Source organism: Haemorhous mexicanus, chromosome 16, assembly GCF_027477595.1.
Source record: "Haemorhous mexicanus isolate bHaeMex1 chromosome 16, bHaeMex1.pri, whole genome shotgun sequence".
Lineage (NCBI taxonomy): Eukaryota > Metazoa > Chordata > Aves > Passeriformes > Fringillidae > Haemorhous > Haemorhous mexicanus.
The window spans coordinates 2,608,021-2,622,092 of NC_082356.1; positions in this window are offsets into that span (position 1 = coordinate 2,608,021).

Consider the following 14,072-nt stretch of genomic DNA (forward strand, 5'->3'; position numbering starts at 1 on the left):
TGCACTCCTGGCCTCAAGGATCTGCTCTCAGCACTCCCTGGGCAGCCTTTTGTTATAAATAAGAAGCTTGACTATGCCAATATTCAAGCAGCAATCAATTTATTAATTAATATGGAAAAGAATGAGCAACACAGCGCTGGGTACAGTAATGGAAGTTTTCCCTCCAGCTGCACACCGATAGTTGGGGCTTACAGGTATTTATAGGGGTACTCATAAGCTTTCTCAGCATTTTCTATTCCAATTTTTACTCATCAGCAGTTTCTATTTTCCAATTTTTACATCACAATTCTATACACTATTGTGACTTAGTTTCTCTCAGGATGCATCCCAAAAAAGAGTAGCCCCCAGACAGCAGTAGTAGTTTCTGAAATACTGGTCCTGGTTTCCACAAGAATAAAGACGAATCCCATCTCGTGAAGTCCAGCTCCCCAGATGTGGCTCCACCTTTTTAATTACAATGACTATAAATCTCATAACAGTGATGTCCAGCTTCCCTTGGTCGAAATTAGAAGTCCTTGAGATGATGTTCATCTTCCTTTCTCAAGCTGTTTTTCTCTGTTTTGTTAAGGCGTGAGATAAGCATATATCGTCTATATAGATTCCAAAACTCTAGTTTCAAGGATACAAGCAATATTCTAAAATTATACTTCAAAAGGGTTATTTTTGCAGCACTCTTTAAGGCCTGACTACAAGCAAAAAGCAACATCGTTAACGCTTTAATTCAAATGCTCCTAAATCAACCAAGGTTAATTGCAAAGAAAAGAGAGGTTCAAAGGCCTTCTTCCCTGCTTTACTTTCCTCAGTTATTATTAAAATTTGCAACTGTCCCATTGTCGGCCTCCACACATATCACAATCACAAATACACACATTGCCTCTATGTACCTGACACGAAACACAGCTTTGTATTTCACAAGAAGAAACACCAACCAGATATTCTCAAGAGGTCAAAATGACACAAAATTTTACAGGCAAAGTACAAAAATCCAAGAAACTTTGGAAAATGATTCAATGTAACATCCAATTCAACATAAAACACTTATCATAGCAGGAACTTCATTAACTTGGCCCATTGAACCTGGAAACCTTTAAACAATTAGGTTGTTGAGGTACCCAAAAATGTTCCATAGAAAGAGCATTAGAAGGGGAGGAAAGAGAGAGACAGAAAGACAGAAGCTCTAGAAGGACACGCATATGGCTCCAAGTTCCTTGGGTTCCAGTGTGGGTGAGACCCAAACCCCAGGAGAAGGCAGGGTCCATACCAGGGGCTGACCTTGTGCTCTGTGTTTTTAAGCCCCTGGGCCTTTGTGGGGCTCCCCCCAGGAGGGATTTGTGATTGCTCAGGCAGTCAGGGCTGGCTCAGCGCTGTCCCCACTGTGTGACTGACTGACAGCTCATCCCAAGGTGTCTGAGGACATTGATCTCATCCAGCCTCTGACAGCGACCATGGTGACACTGGGGACCCTCATGGAACTGTGGGTCAGTTGTGACAATGCGGATCCAAGGACACCAGGGTGACACTGGGGAACCTCATGGAGCCAAGGGGCCCTTGTGACAGAGTGGGGCCCCATGGAAATGAGGAGTCCATTGTGACTGATAGGGAAGATTCTTTACAGACAGTTCGATGGGTGAAGGTTTTGGTGTTAACATCTTTGAAATGGTCTTAATGTCTCCATGAACTTTATTACAGAGCCCAGACAGCTTGGCTCCTGAAACAGACACGTGGGTCTGCACGAGCTTGAGTTTATGAACTTTGGGGTAAAATGACAGGTTCAAGAGGGGAAAATGTGACAGGTGGTTTGGGAAGGCTGAACCTTCCCAGTACCTCCCTGCCAATGGGGACAGGAAGAAGGCAACATGTGGCCAGGAGTTTGGATAAAAGGAGGCTGCACCCTCTGGAACCTCGAGAGAGAAAACCCCGTGGGTGTGTGCCCTGGTGGACTCTTTCCCATTATTGGAATAAAGTTGCAGGACTCCTCTATCTCCTTTATGGACACTGGCTTTCCATTGTGTGATTTTCCGTACATGACACTTTGGAATGTCACGGAACCAAGGAGCCCTTGGGACACATCAAGGCCCCTTTGGAACAAAGAATCCATTGCTGACAGTACAGAACTCATGGAACCAAGGGGCCATGGAGGCAATGCAGATCCAAGGACACCATAGTGACACTATGGAACCTCATGGAATCAGAGACCATTGTGACACTCTGGTGCCTCATGGAATCAAGGAGACAGTTGTGAAACCCAGGGACCTTATGGAACCAAGGGTCAAGGATGAAGATGTGGGGCCAAAGAACCAAGGAGCCATTGTGACATTGCAAGACCTCATGGAAGCAAAGATCCATTGTGACTCTACAGAAGCAAGGGGAACATTGTGACAAGGAGAATATTGTCACACTACAGGGATTCATGGAACCAAGGAGACCATTGTGATACTGTGGGACCCCATGGAACCCAGGGAACATGGAACAGGTCTTGACTGTTTGACTGGCTTGGCCTTCTCGGGGCCACCTGACAGGTCTGGCTGACCTTGGCATGTCGAGGCCTGCTTCTCATCAGCCCCTGAAGCACTGGGGCTCTGTGCTCTCCTTCCTATGGAAAGAACTGTCCCTCTTCCCAGGTGTCCATTGCCAAAATTGGGATTCCTTCTCCATATTTCCTTGTATGCACAGATTGTTCCCAGATGAAATCTGCCAGGACAGACAGACCTGGCTGGCTTGACCACCCTGAGCCCACCTCTATTCTGCCTTTGAAACACTGGGACCATGTGCTTTTCTTTGCTATGGGAAAAAAAGCACTTTTCATGTCTAGGTCCCCTTGGCCAATGTTGGGAATCCACCTCCTGAATTCCATATCCAAGGATTTCTCCCAGACAAAACCTGCTAGAAGATACAAGTCTGGCTGGCCTTGGTTTCCTGACGGCTGTTTCTCATCTGCCTTTGAAACACTGGGGCTCTGAGCTTTCCTCATGAAAAGAACTCTTCTTCCATTCCAGGCACCCACAACCAAAACTGAGATTCCACCTCCAAAATTCCCTATGTCCAAAGACTTCCCACAGATGAAAGGTGCCAGGAGAGACAGCTCTGGCTGCCTTGGCCCATGGGAGGCAAGCTCTCATCTTCTTCATAAACCCTTGGAGTTTGTGCTTTTCATTCCTATGGAAAAACCATCCACCTCGACCAGGTGCTCATGGACAAAGTGGGATTCCACCTCCAGAACTCTGTCCATCCAAGGATTGCTCCCAAGTGAAAACTGCCAGGACAGACAGGTCTGGCTGCCCTTGGCCTCTTGGGGGCTTCCTCTCACCTGCTTTTGAAACACTGGGGCTCGGTGCTTTCCTTCCAATGGAAAAGAACCATCCTTTTCATCAGGATGTCCAGGGCTGAAACTGAAACTCAGCCCTCCAAATTCTGTATATCCAAGGATTTCTCAGTGAACGAAAGCTGCCTGGACAAACAGGTCTGGCTGGCTTGGCCTCCCAGGAGCCACCTGTCTCCTCTTCTGCCTTTGAAACACTTGGGCTCTGTGCTCTCCTTCCTGTGGAAAAGAACCATCCTTTATATCTATGCTGAAATGGCCAAAATTGGGATTCCACCTCCAAAACTCCCGATATCCAAGGGCTGCTTTCAGACAAAAGCTGCCAGGACAGAGAGATCTGCCTGGCCTTGGCCTCTGATTGCTGCCTTTCATCTGGCCCTGAAACACCAGTGTTCTGTGTTTTCCTTCCTATGGAAAAGAACCGTCCTTCACCTCCAGGTGTCCATGGCTGAAATTGATATTCTGCCTCTAAAATTCTGTGTATCCAACTGTCTTGGTTTTAAAAGACAGTGTCCTGGGGTGACTGGTATCCCCACTCATCTGTGTTATGCTGGATATTATGTTCTGTGCCTTTAAGACTGGCAGAGTGAAAGTTTTGTTTTGGGCCTCTTATCAGCCACTCGGCGGGACATCCAGATAGCACCAGTACATACTGCTGGTTTTTTGCTTTTTGCCCTGCTTTTTGCTTTTGCTCTTGCTTCTGCTCTGCTTTTTCTTTGCTTTTGCTTGCTCTTGCTTTTTTCCCTCTTCTCATTAGTTAATTTAGCTAAACAGTCCAAATTTCTTCCTGAACTGTCTCCCCTTCCTGTTTGGATCTACCGACATGCTCCGGACTGGGACCTGGGAAACACCGAGAGAGAGTTTGCATCTTGTGGCTGCAGCAGCTGCCCCAGTGCCGGAGGGACTGATAACAGCGACCACCCCCAGGAGAGACTTTCTGAATTTGTCATCTTTTTCAGAGCGGTGAAAGAGCGGTGTCATCCGGTATTGTTCATTGTGGGTGTTGGGGGTGCTGTGCTTGTCAAATAAACAGGTTCTTTCCACTTCTCTCCGAGGAATTCTTCCCGAACCGGTTGTGGGGAGGGGCCATGTGGGTTTGTTTTTTGGAGAAGCCCTTTTTGGGGATTCTCTCCCAAATTTGCCCTAAACCAGGACAGACAGGTACCTGCTAAGGAAGGCAGAAACCTCCCCTGAAATGAAAAACGTAAACCCCCTCCCACCAAATGATTACAATTTTGAAATTAAAAGGCTCTCAGATAAAGATACGGGAATAGGAATTACAGTTTCTTACTAGGAAAACTAAAAATACAAATGCAATCATACAGACAGCAAAAAAACCACTGACAGACTCAGAACACAACCTGACACCCTGTGTGTCAGGGTGTTGGCAGCAGTCCCATTAAATGGTGGCTGCAGTGGCAGATGGGGTTCTGTTGGAGCAGTGATCCTGTAGAAGGGTGGAGTTTTCCTCTGAAGGTCCAGGGGTGCTGTAGATGGGCCTGGTCTTCCTCTGGGAATCCAGTGGGAAAGAGCTGCTCCTGTGGGAATCCAGTGGGAAAAGGCTGCTCTGGTATCCCAAAATCTCAGATTATGTCCAGGTAGGAATGCTTGGCTCCTCCCCCTGCATGGAGCATCTCCCAATGGAATGATGTAATTTTATCAGCAATTTTATGCAGTGACACTCAATGGCCCATGGACAGAAGATATTTCCCAGAGGGAGGATTGGTTTGTGGAAAAGATAAAGAAAACTGCCCAATTAACAGAAGATAACTGCCACAACTCTAACAGATGGAAAATAGAATATACACATTAATTACCTTGCAATCCAGGACATTATCCACCCCTTACTCTATTTCCATCTGCATCACAATGAAACCTTACACAGAGTTCTCACTGAAGACTGGGTTTCCCTGTGGTACACAACGGCTTTCTCCATCTTTCTGCATTACCCACCAAGTGTAACCAGGTCCTTGGGCAAAACCAATCCCATGGATGGGTTTGTCTTTGCCTGAGGTGGGATTAATCCAAACAGTCTTTCCTAAAATACCTTTCATGTGTACCACAGGGACTTTATCTCCATCCACTGTGTGCAGGGGTTCAGACTGGGCAGGACCAGCTCGATTGATGAACCCTCAGGTGTTTACCATCCAGGCTGCTTTTCCTAAGTTCATTTCCCAATTTCTGAAGGTTCCCCTGCCAAGTGCCTTCAGGGTAGTCAGAAGTAGTCTGTTACACCGTTCAACTTTCCCTGCAGCTGGTGCATGATAGGGGATATGATATATCCATTCAATACTGTGTTCTCTGGCCCAGGTGTTGATAAGGCCATTCTTGAAATGGGTCCTGTTGCCTGACTCAATTCTCTCAGGGGTGCCATGTCTCCACAGGACTTGCTTTTCCAGGCCCAGGACGGTGTTCTGGGCAGTGGCATGAGGCACAGGGTGGGTCTCCAACCATCCTGTGGTGGCTTCTACCATGGTCAGCACGTAGAGCTTGCCCTGGGGTGTCTGGGGCAGTGTGATGTAGTCAATCTGCCAGGCCTCCCCATACCTGTACTTGGACCACCGCCCACCATACCACAGGGGCTTCACTCGCGGGGCCTGCTTGATGGCAGCACACATCTCACAGTCATGGATAACCTGAGAAACACTGTCCATGGTTAGATCCACCCCTCGGTCTCGTGCCCACTTAGAAATGACATCTCTACCCTGATGACCTGAGACATCATGGGTAAATCAAGGTGAGAATAACTCCCTCTTATGTTGCCAATCTAAGTCTATCTTTGACACCTCTATCTCTGCAGCCTGACCTACCTGCTCATTGTTTCAGTGCTCCTCATTGGCTCTACTCTTGGGGACATGGGCATCTAAATGACAGACTTTCACAGACAGATTTTCTACCCCAGAGGCAATGTCTTTCCACTCATCAGCAGCCCAGACAGGCTTTGCTCTATGTTGCCAGCTGGCCATTTTCCACCTTTCCAGCCAGCCCCACAGAGCATTGGCTACCATTCACGAATCAGTATAAAGGTAGAGCTTTGGCCACTTTTCCATTTCAGCAATGTCCAGGGCCAGCTGAATGGCCTTGAGTTCAGCAAGTTGACTTGATCCACCTTCTCCTTTGGTAGCTTAAACAACCTGTCATGTGGGGCTCCATACAGCTGCTTTCCATTTCTGGTTCATCCCTTCAATGCAACAGGAACCTTCAGTGAAAAGAGCGTAGCGTGTTTCCTCTGGTGGTAGTTGGTTGGATGGTGGAGCTTCCTCAGCCCGTGTCACTTGTTCCTGCTCCTCTTCGTCAGTGAGACCAAAGTTCTCACCTTCCAGCCAGTTTGTAATTATCTCCAAAATACCAGGGTGATTCAGGTTTCCAATACGAGCTCGCTGTGTGATAAGAGCAATCCACTTGCTCCATGCAGTGTTGGTGGCGTGGTGAGTAGAGGGAACCTTTCCTTTAAACATCCACCCCAGCACTGGTGGTCGAGGTGCCAGGAGGAGTTGTGCTTCTCTGCCAATCACCTCCAAGGCAGCTTGAACTCCTTCACAGGCGGCCAAGATTTCCTTCTCTGTGGGAGTGGAGTTGGCTTTGGACCCTCTGTAACTTTGGCTCCAGAATCCCAGTGCTCGGCCTCAAGTCTCCCCAGGCACCTTCTGCCAAAGGCTCCAGGACAAGCCATTGTTCCTGGCTGCAGAGTAGAGCACATTCTTCACCTCTGGTCCTGTCCTGACTGGGCCAAGGGCTACTGCATGAGTGATCTCCTGCGTGATCTGGGCAAAGGCTTCCTGCTGCTCAGGGCCCCAGTGGAAATTGTTCTTCTTGTGGGTGACCAGGTAGAGAGGGCTCACAATCTGGCTGTACTCGGGAATGTGCATTCTCCAAAACCCTATGGCACCCAGGAAAGCTTGTGTTTCCTTCTTGCTGGTTGGTGGAGATATCACGTTGATCTTGTTGATGACCTCAGTGGGAATCTGACACCGTCCATCTTGCCACTTTACTCCCAGGAACTGGATCTCTCGGGCAGGTCCCTTGACTTTGCTCTTCTTGACAGCAAAGCCAGCTTCCAGCAGAATCTGGATGATCCTCCTTCCTTTCTCAAATACTTCTATTGCTGTGCTCCCCCACACAGCGATGTCACCGATGTACTGCAGATGTTCTCGAGCCTCACCCTTTTCCAGTGCAGCCTGGATCAGTCCATGGCAGATGGTGGGGCTGTGCTTCCACCCCTGGGGCAATTGGTTCCAGGTGTACTGCACGCCCCTCCAGGTGAAAGCAAACTGAGGCCTGCATTCTGCTGCCAGAGGAATGGAGAAAAACGTGTTGGCAATGTCAATAGTGGCAAAGCACTTTGCTGCCTCGAACTCCAGCTTGTACTGGAGTTCCCGCATGTCCGGCACAGCTGCACTCAGTGGTGGAGTCACTTCATTCAAGCCATGATAGTCCACAGTCAACCCCCATTCTCTGTCAGACTTGCACATAGGCCAAGTGAGGCTGTTGAAGGGTGAGTGGGTTTTGCTGACCACCCCTTGGCTCTCCAGCTCACCGATCATTTTGTGGATGGGGATCACAGCATCTCGATTCATCTGATACTGCTGGCGGTGCACAATTGGCACCTGTTGCTCTTCCACAATCAGGAGTCCTACTGTAGATGGGTTTTCTGATAGTCCAGGTAAGGTGTTCAACTGCTTAATGTTTTCTGCCTCTACAGCAGCTATGCCAAAAGCCCACCTGAGTCCCTTTGGGTCTTTGTAATAGCCATTCTGGAGGAAGTTTATGCCCAGAATACACAGAGCCTCTGGGCCAGTCACAATGGGATGTTTCTGCCACTCCTTCCCAGTCAGGCTCACCTGGGCTCCCAACAGGGTCAATTGCTGCCATCCCCCCCATCACCCCAGCAATGGAAACAGGTTCTGCCCCAACATGTCCCGATGGTATCAGGGTACACTGCACACCAGTATCAACCAAGGCATCGTATTTTTGTCACTATGATGTGCCAGGCCATCCGATGCACACCGTCCAGAAGATCCGGTTTGGCTGTGCTTCTTCCAAGCTAGAGACAGGGCCCCTCTAACCCTGGTTATTATTTCTTTCCTGAGCATACACGGTAGAGGTTCCTTCAAGGGGATCTGACAGATCATACCCGGTAGCTTGGACATGGGAGGTTGAGGCTACCTTCACTTTAGTGGAACTCCCTCCGTTAGTGTTTCCCTCCTTGAGCTGACGCACCCGTGCTGCCAGGACAGAAGTGGGTTTCCCATCCCACCTTCCCACGTCTTCCCCATGGTCACACAGAAAGAACCACAGGTCAGCCCTTGGGGTGTAGCCTCTCTCTCTAGCTGGGGAACGCTGGGCTGTGACTTTGGGGCCTGTGACTCGCACTGGTGCCATGTGGGAACTGTTCTTCCTCTCTCCACCCTCATCTCTTCTTGTAGGCTCTTAATAATAGCAGAGACATGAGCCTGCATTGGGCCATTGATCATACTCTCACAATTTCTAAGCTTGTTGGTGACAGAGCCCGCTGTCTCTTGGTTGGTATCAGCATTAATCGTTGCAGTGAAGGTGGTGTATTGAGATGGCCCCAGATCTGCCAGACTCCACAGCATTTGCCCTGTGCACCTGATTTTGTCAGGGTCATTGTCATGCTGTCCATCCCTCCCAAAGAGTACCTCCAATGCTGCCACTTCTCTCAGCTGTTGGATCCCTTCCTCGAGGGTCTTCCAGCACATTCTATGGTGGTGCTCCTGCATTCTCTCCCTGTGGAGAAACCTCTCTCTGACACTCATTATAAGCAGCTCCCAGAGGGAAAGGGACCCTGGATCCGATACAAATACCTGATTCATACCTGAGTCCTGGGTCAAGGGTCCCAAATTCCTTGCCTCACCACCATCCAGTTGCACACCTGTACCCAAAAGGTCCCAGACCCGGAGTAACCAGGTTGTTTAAGCCTCACATCCTCGGCGTACAATGTCCTTGTGCAGTTCATCCACAGGGACTTTCGTACATCAGGGACTCAGTGATGAACTCAACCACTGGCTCCCCTGTGGGTTATGAGGGCTCTCCATTCTTATCCTTACCTGGATGCTCTGATTTCATCTTAGACCTCCTTGTTTCTGCAGGAGCGACTGCTGCTGGCTGTGACTGCCTCTGCAGTTCAGCTGGAACCTGGATGGTTGTAACATCTGTGGGTTCCACTGCTGCACCATCAGACTCTCCCTCTTTGAGGCAGGGGGAGGGTTTTCACCAGCTGGGGAAATGTACTCCTTCAGCATCTGGCCCATCTCCTTCACCAGAACCCAGTCTGGGTGGTTCATTTCTGAGGTGGGCTGTGGGGCAGGGTCAGGCTCTGGGGCAGCAGCATCCCTTGTCTCTGGGGTAAGTGTCAGCGTGGTTATCCAGGTTAATCTTCCCCTATCTCTGAATGCTAAATAGAACAGGCCTATCAGCAAAAATAACCGCTGTATGATATCATTAGCATTTAGAGTGGATATGAACCCTTTGAAAAGTGGTGGGACAGACCCAAAGAGCTGGGTGAAGGGTTGAGAGAAAGTCTCCCCCAATGTCATTTCCTCACAGTAAGTACCATTATTAAAATACCCCAAAAACACACAGTTAGTGTGTGATAGCTCTGAATCCATGTGCCTGCCTTCCAGAGGAAGTTAAAAATCCATGAATTTCTCACCTCATTAGGCCATAAAACAAACTGGATAATAGCCACAGCAGCCTTAGTTATGGTTAGCCTGTGTTCCCAGGGAGGGCCAGGCTGCTCCTGATGGGGCAGAAGGAAGAGTTCCAGGCCCTGCACGAGGGTGAGTGAGGGCAGCGGGCTGTCAGCAGGGGCTGGCTGGGTGAGCTGCAATGCCTGGGCAGGGAGCTGCAATCCCTGCCCTGGCTGCAGTGGGCTTCGCTCCTTGTGTGGACGAGGGTGGCGTGGGCAGAGCACACAGAGATTTCAGGGACATGAGTGAGGGGATTCATGGCCAGCACCTTGCAGCTGATCCCCTTGGCCCCTCCTCTCTTGTGGCCATGGCAAGAGCTGGGTGGGATGGCCCTGGCAGGAAGGTCTCCTTGGATTCCTGCACATCCAGGTTCTGACTGTGGCTCTGTTCCTCTCTCTTCCAGCCCTTCAAGGCCTGAGTGAAGACAACATCCCTTCCCATATAAGCACATTTATACAGATGATGTTTGAGGGAAGAGCTGCAGAGCTACTTTCATCTTCTGGCTCAGAAGAACCAGTGTCTCTTTAAGACCTCCAGATCCCTTGGAAGGTGAGACCACCTGGAGACCAGAGGAGATCAGCTGGAGCTCCAGGCACAGCTGATGACTGGCACAGCTGAGCCTGTGGGAAGCTCCCATAGCTCCCACCTTCTCCCTCCCTGGTGACAGCTCCTTCCCTCCAGCCCTCAAACCCTGCCCATCCCCTTTCTTCCCTCCCTGCTCATCCCTTTGCTTCACCTTCCATTAATAAACTGTTTGGCTTCTTCACTTTACCCACAACTCTGTGTAGCTGGAGCAATGCAAATCCAGAGCCCTGGGACACACAGGCCCCTCCTGGTGTTCTCTTCCACGCCGTGTTTTGTGCACAGACACAGAGGAACGAGGGCAGATCAGGCTGGAAGGGTCCCTGTGCTGAAGGTCCATTTCCACACCACTGATCTTGCTGAGCACCCTGGAGCCCCTGGACTTTGGAAGAGCCATCCTGAGGATGCTCTGAACCCAGCTGTGAGGCATTCCATGGCAAGCATCCACAGAGGGCAAAGGAGCTTGGAATGCTGGAAGGTTTCAAGAACAGCTTCCTGAAAGCACTGCACTGCTCCATCCCTGCACAGGATCAGGAAGAGGGCAGAACCAGAGACCATCTGGGCTCAACAGAGAGCTTTGGGTGTGCCTAAGAGCAAATGAAGCAGCAGCATGGTGCCCTAGACTCAGACACACACCTGTGCCAGTGCCTGGAGCGCTGCCTGGCAGTGCTGGGATCCCAGGTGTGGTTCTGGTCCCCACAACCAAGGAATGGCAGCCCCAGGCTCAGACCCAGTCAGAAAGCCAACCAAGTGAGACCAGAGCGAGGGCACCCTTCCAGTTTCTTTTGGGCATGGCGGCAAAACAACCCCTGCTGCTTCTTCCTCCACCTGTGTTTGGGGCGTGCTGGTGGCAGAGCCAGCCAGGGTGTGCTCTGCATTCCAAAGCCTGTTGGGAGCGGGCATGAAAAGCTCTGCATGCACAGCAGAGAGTTCTGGAAGGTTCTGGCAAGAGCGTCCTGTGGGGACAGGGCTCTGGGCTCTGGCTGGGAACAGCCTGGTTTTCCTGCCGTGAGTGCAGGCAGGAGTTGAGGCAGGTGAAGAGGCAGCGGGCACCTTGTGTTTGTAGAGGGCCTGGGGCTGCACCCCTGAACCTCCACCTGGAAACACACTTGGGGGAATAGGAGCTAGAGCTGGAGTGCCTGTCCTGAAAGGACCTGAAGTCATTCAGCCTTTCCAGCTTTTCTTAAGAGTGTTTTGGTGTTCCCCAGAAAAGCTACACATTTGGGGAAATGCCTTTGGAGGAAAGGGGCTTGCTTCTCAAGGAAATTGCTTCCCAGGGAGCTCCCAGTGAGGTAGGTGCAAGTGTCCTACTTTGGCTCTCTGTGCTCCTTGCAGTCCTTGAGGCCCATTGCACTTGGCAGAGGGGCAGGGCAAGGGAGAAGGCTGTTTAGGAGCAGGTTTGGCATCCACCTGGACCTGCAGAGACCAACCCAAACACCTGCAGCAGGGTGTGTTCCCCCTCTTTGGACAGAGGTGTGAGCAGGGGCATCTCTGTCCAGCCACGAGCCCCAGAGCTCTCTTTGAGAGCTGGGAATTAAAAGGCCTTTACAGACACACTTTTCACATCTTCCCTGTCTGCTGTGTTTCAACTCTTAGCAATATGCATTTGTCTCCTACTTGGTGGAAGCTGCTGTGGCCCAGGGCCAGCACAGAGCTGGGCTGGGTGGGCCAGGCAGTGTGGAGAGCCTTGGCTGATCTTGGTGTGTCCCTGGCCTCAGAAAAGGCTTGGAAGGTTTGCCTCTCCAGGCGTCCTGCTCATTGGCTCTCCCTGTGCATCTTGGAGAGAACAAGGTAGGCATTTCTGGCAGCTGGGCATCAGCAGGCCTTCAAATGGGGGTGTGTTGTGGAGCCAGCCCAGCTGAGATACCTGGAGAGGAGCCCAGTGCTCCTTGCTCCCCTCTGCTGACACGTGAGCGTTTGTTGGGTTTTGGGATGACGCTGTCTGTGTCAGGGGTGCTACGTGGACATGAGACAGCCGGTCCTGTCCTGCTGGGTCCCAGCAGTGCCTCGCAGCAGCCCCGCATCCATGTCAGGATGCTGGCCAAGAGAGCTCCTGGGAGCTGAGACAGCTGATTTTAATCTTGTGCAGGTGCCTACAGGTCAAGGCCAAGGGTGTTCCCTCAGGATATAGCAGTCCTGAGGGCTTTCCCTAATTCAGAGAAATCAGCAGACAAATGCATTGTCTGCCAAAAGCCCTTTTACTGACCTGGCAGGAGGGCAGGAGTCTGCACCCCACTAAAATATTTCTCTGCCACTTAGAAATTTCTGTGGAAATTTCAGTATGTAGGAATTGTATCAAACGTACCATCCATCTTTACACTGCTGAGGTGATTCGATAGGCAGGGGGTTAGAAATACATTGTGTCAGATTCCTAGACTTGAAGCTGATGTCCAGGCACTGGCCAGGAGCAATCTCGATGCCCCAAAGCAGCACAAAGTCTTCCTCATGGCTTCCCTGCACAGGGCTGATTCCATACTTGCCCTTAGTTCTTCTGGCAGACTATGTCTAAAGCTTTTGGTCAAGTCACTCTCATGTCAAGTTAGGTTTTTCTTATGCTAACTGGTGCTAAGTACTTATGTCTGTCTGTGCTAAGTACTTGTTGACTAATGTGAATTGCTTGTGCTTACTTATGTCAAACAAATCCTTGTTTCATTGCCAAAGGTGCCTGAGGCCGCCTGCTCCTTGTGGCACCAGTTGCTTTCCTGTGGGATGTTCTACCTCCCCAGAGAGTTAGGAGGGAGCTGGAGAAAAGAGCTTGTCAGGCTGCTCTGGATCCTTTCCCAGCAGCCCTGGTTGAGTGGAGAAGTCCGAGCTGGGCACAAAGGTGCAAATGGAACAGCCGTGCACAGGAAGGCTCGCTGGGAAGGGTGATCCAGGAACCCCAGGCCTGGCAGCCTGAGCTTGCCACCGGGGAAGGCCTTGGGGCAGATCCCCCTGAGTGCCATCCCACGGCACCTGCAGGGAACCAGGGTGTGTGCTGGAGGGTGGGAAAGCTCTGCGGAGGGACGGGGACAGCTGGGGGTCCTGGTGGGATGTTGAGGGCTTCTGGGTGGGAGTTTGGGAGGGTTGGTGTTGGTGGAGTGTTGGGGAAGGAGTTGTCTGGAAGGTGAGAGGTCTAGGCTGGAATTTGAGTCAGTTTGAAGGCAGCATCTGTGGTTTGGCATAGCTTTGCTTACAGAGGGCAGAAAGAATATCTGTGACTCTTCCTGGTCATGGTCCTGATTCTCCTGCAGGGAACAAGAAGGGAGAGCTGTACTTTACTGGCCACTTAGATATCTGTACCAGGGGGAGGATTAGCCCTTTTGCCATCTACTCATTTGTTTGGGCTACTTTTGCAACACTGAGTGGACTTTCATTTCTGGACAGCTTTTATTCCTTAAGAGCATTAGGATATTATCATCTCTTCATAGAAAACCATTTGCAAACCAAAGAATGGCCTTTTTTTTTGCCTCTGTGTAGTG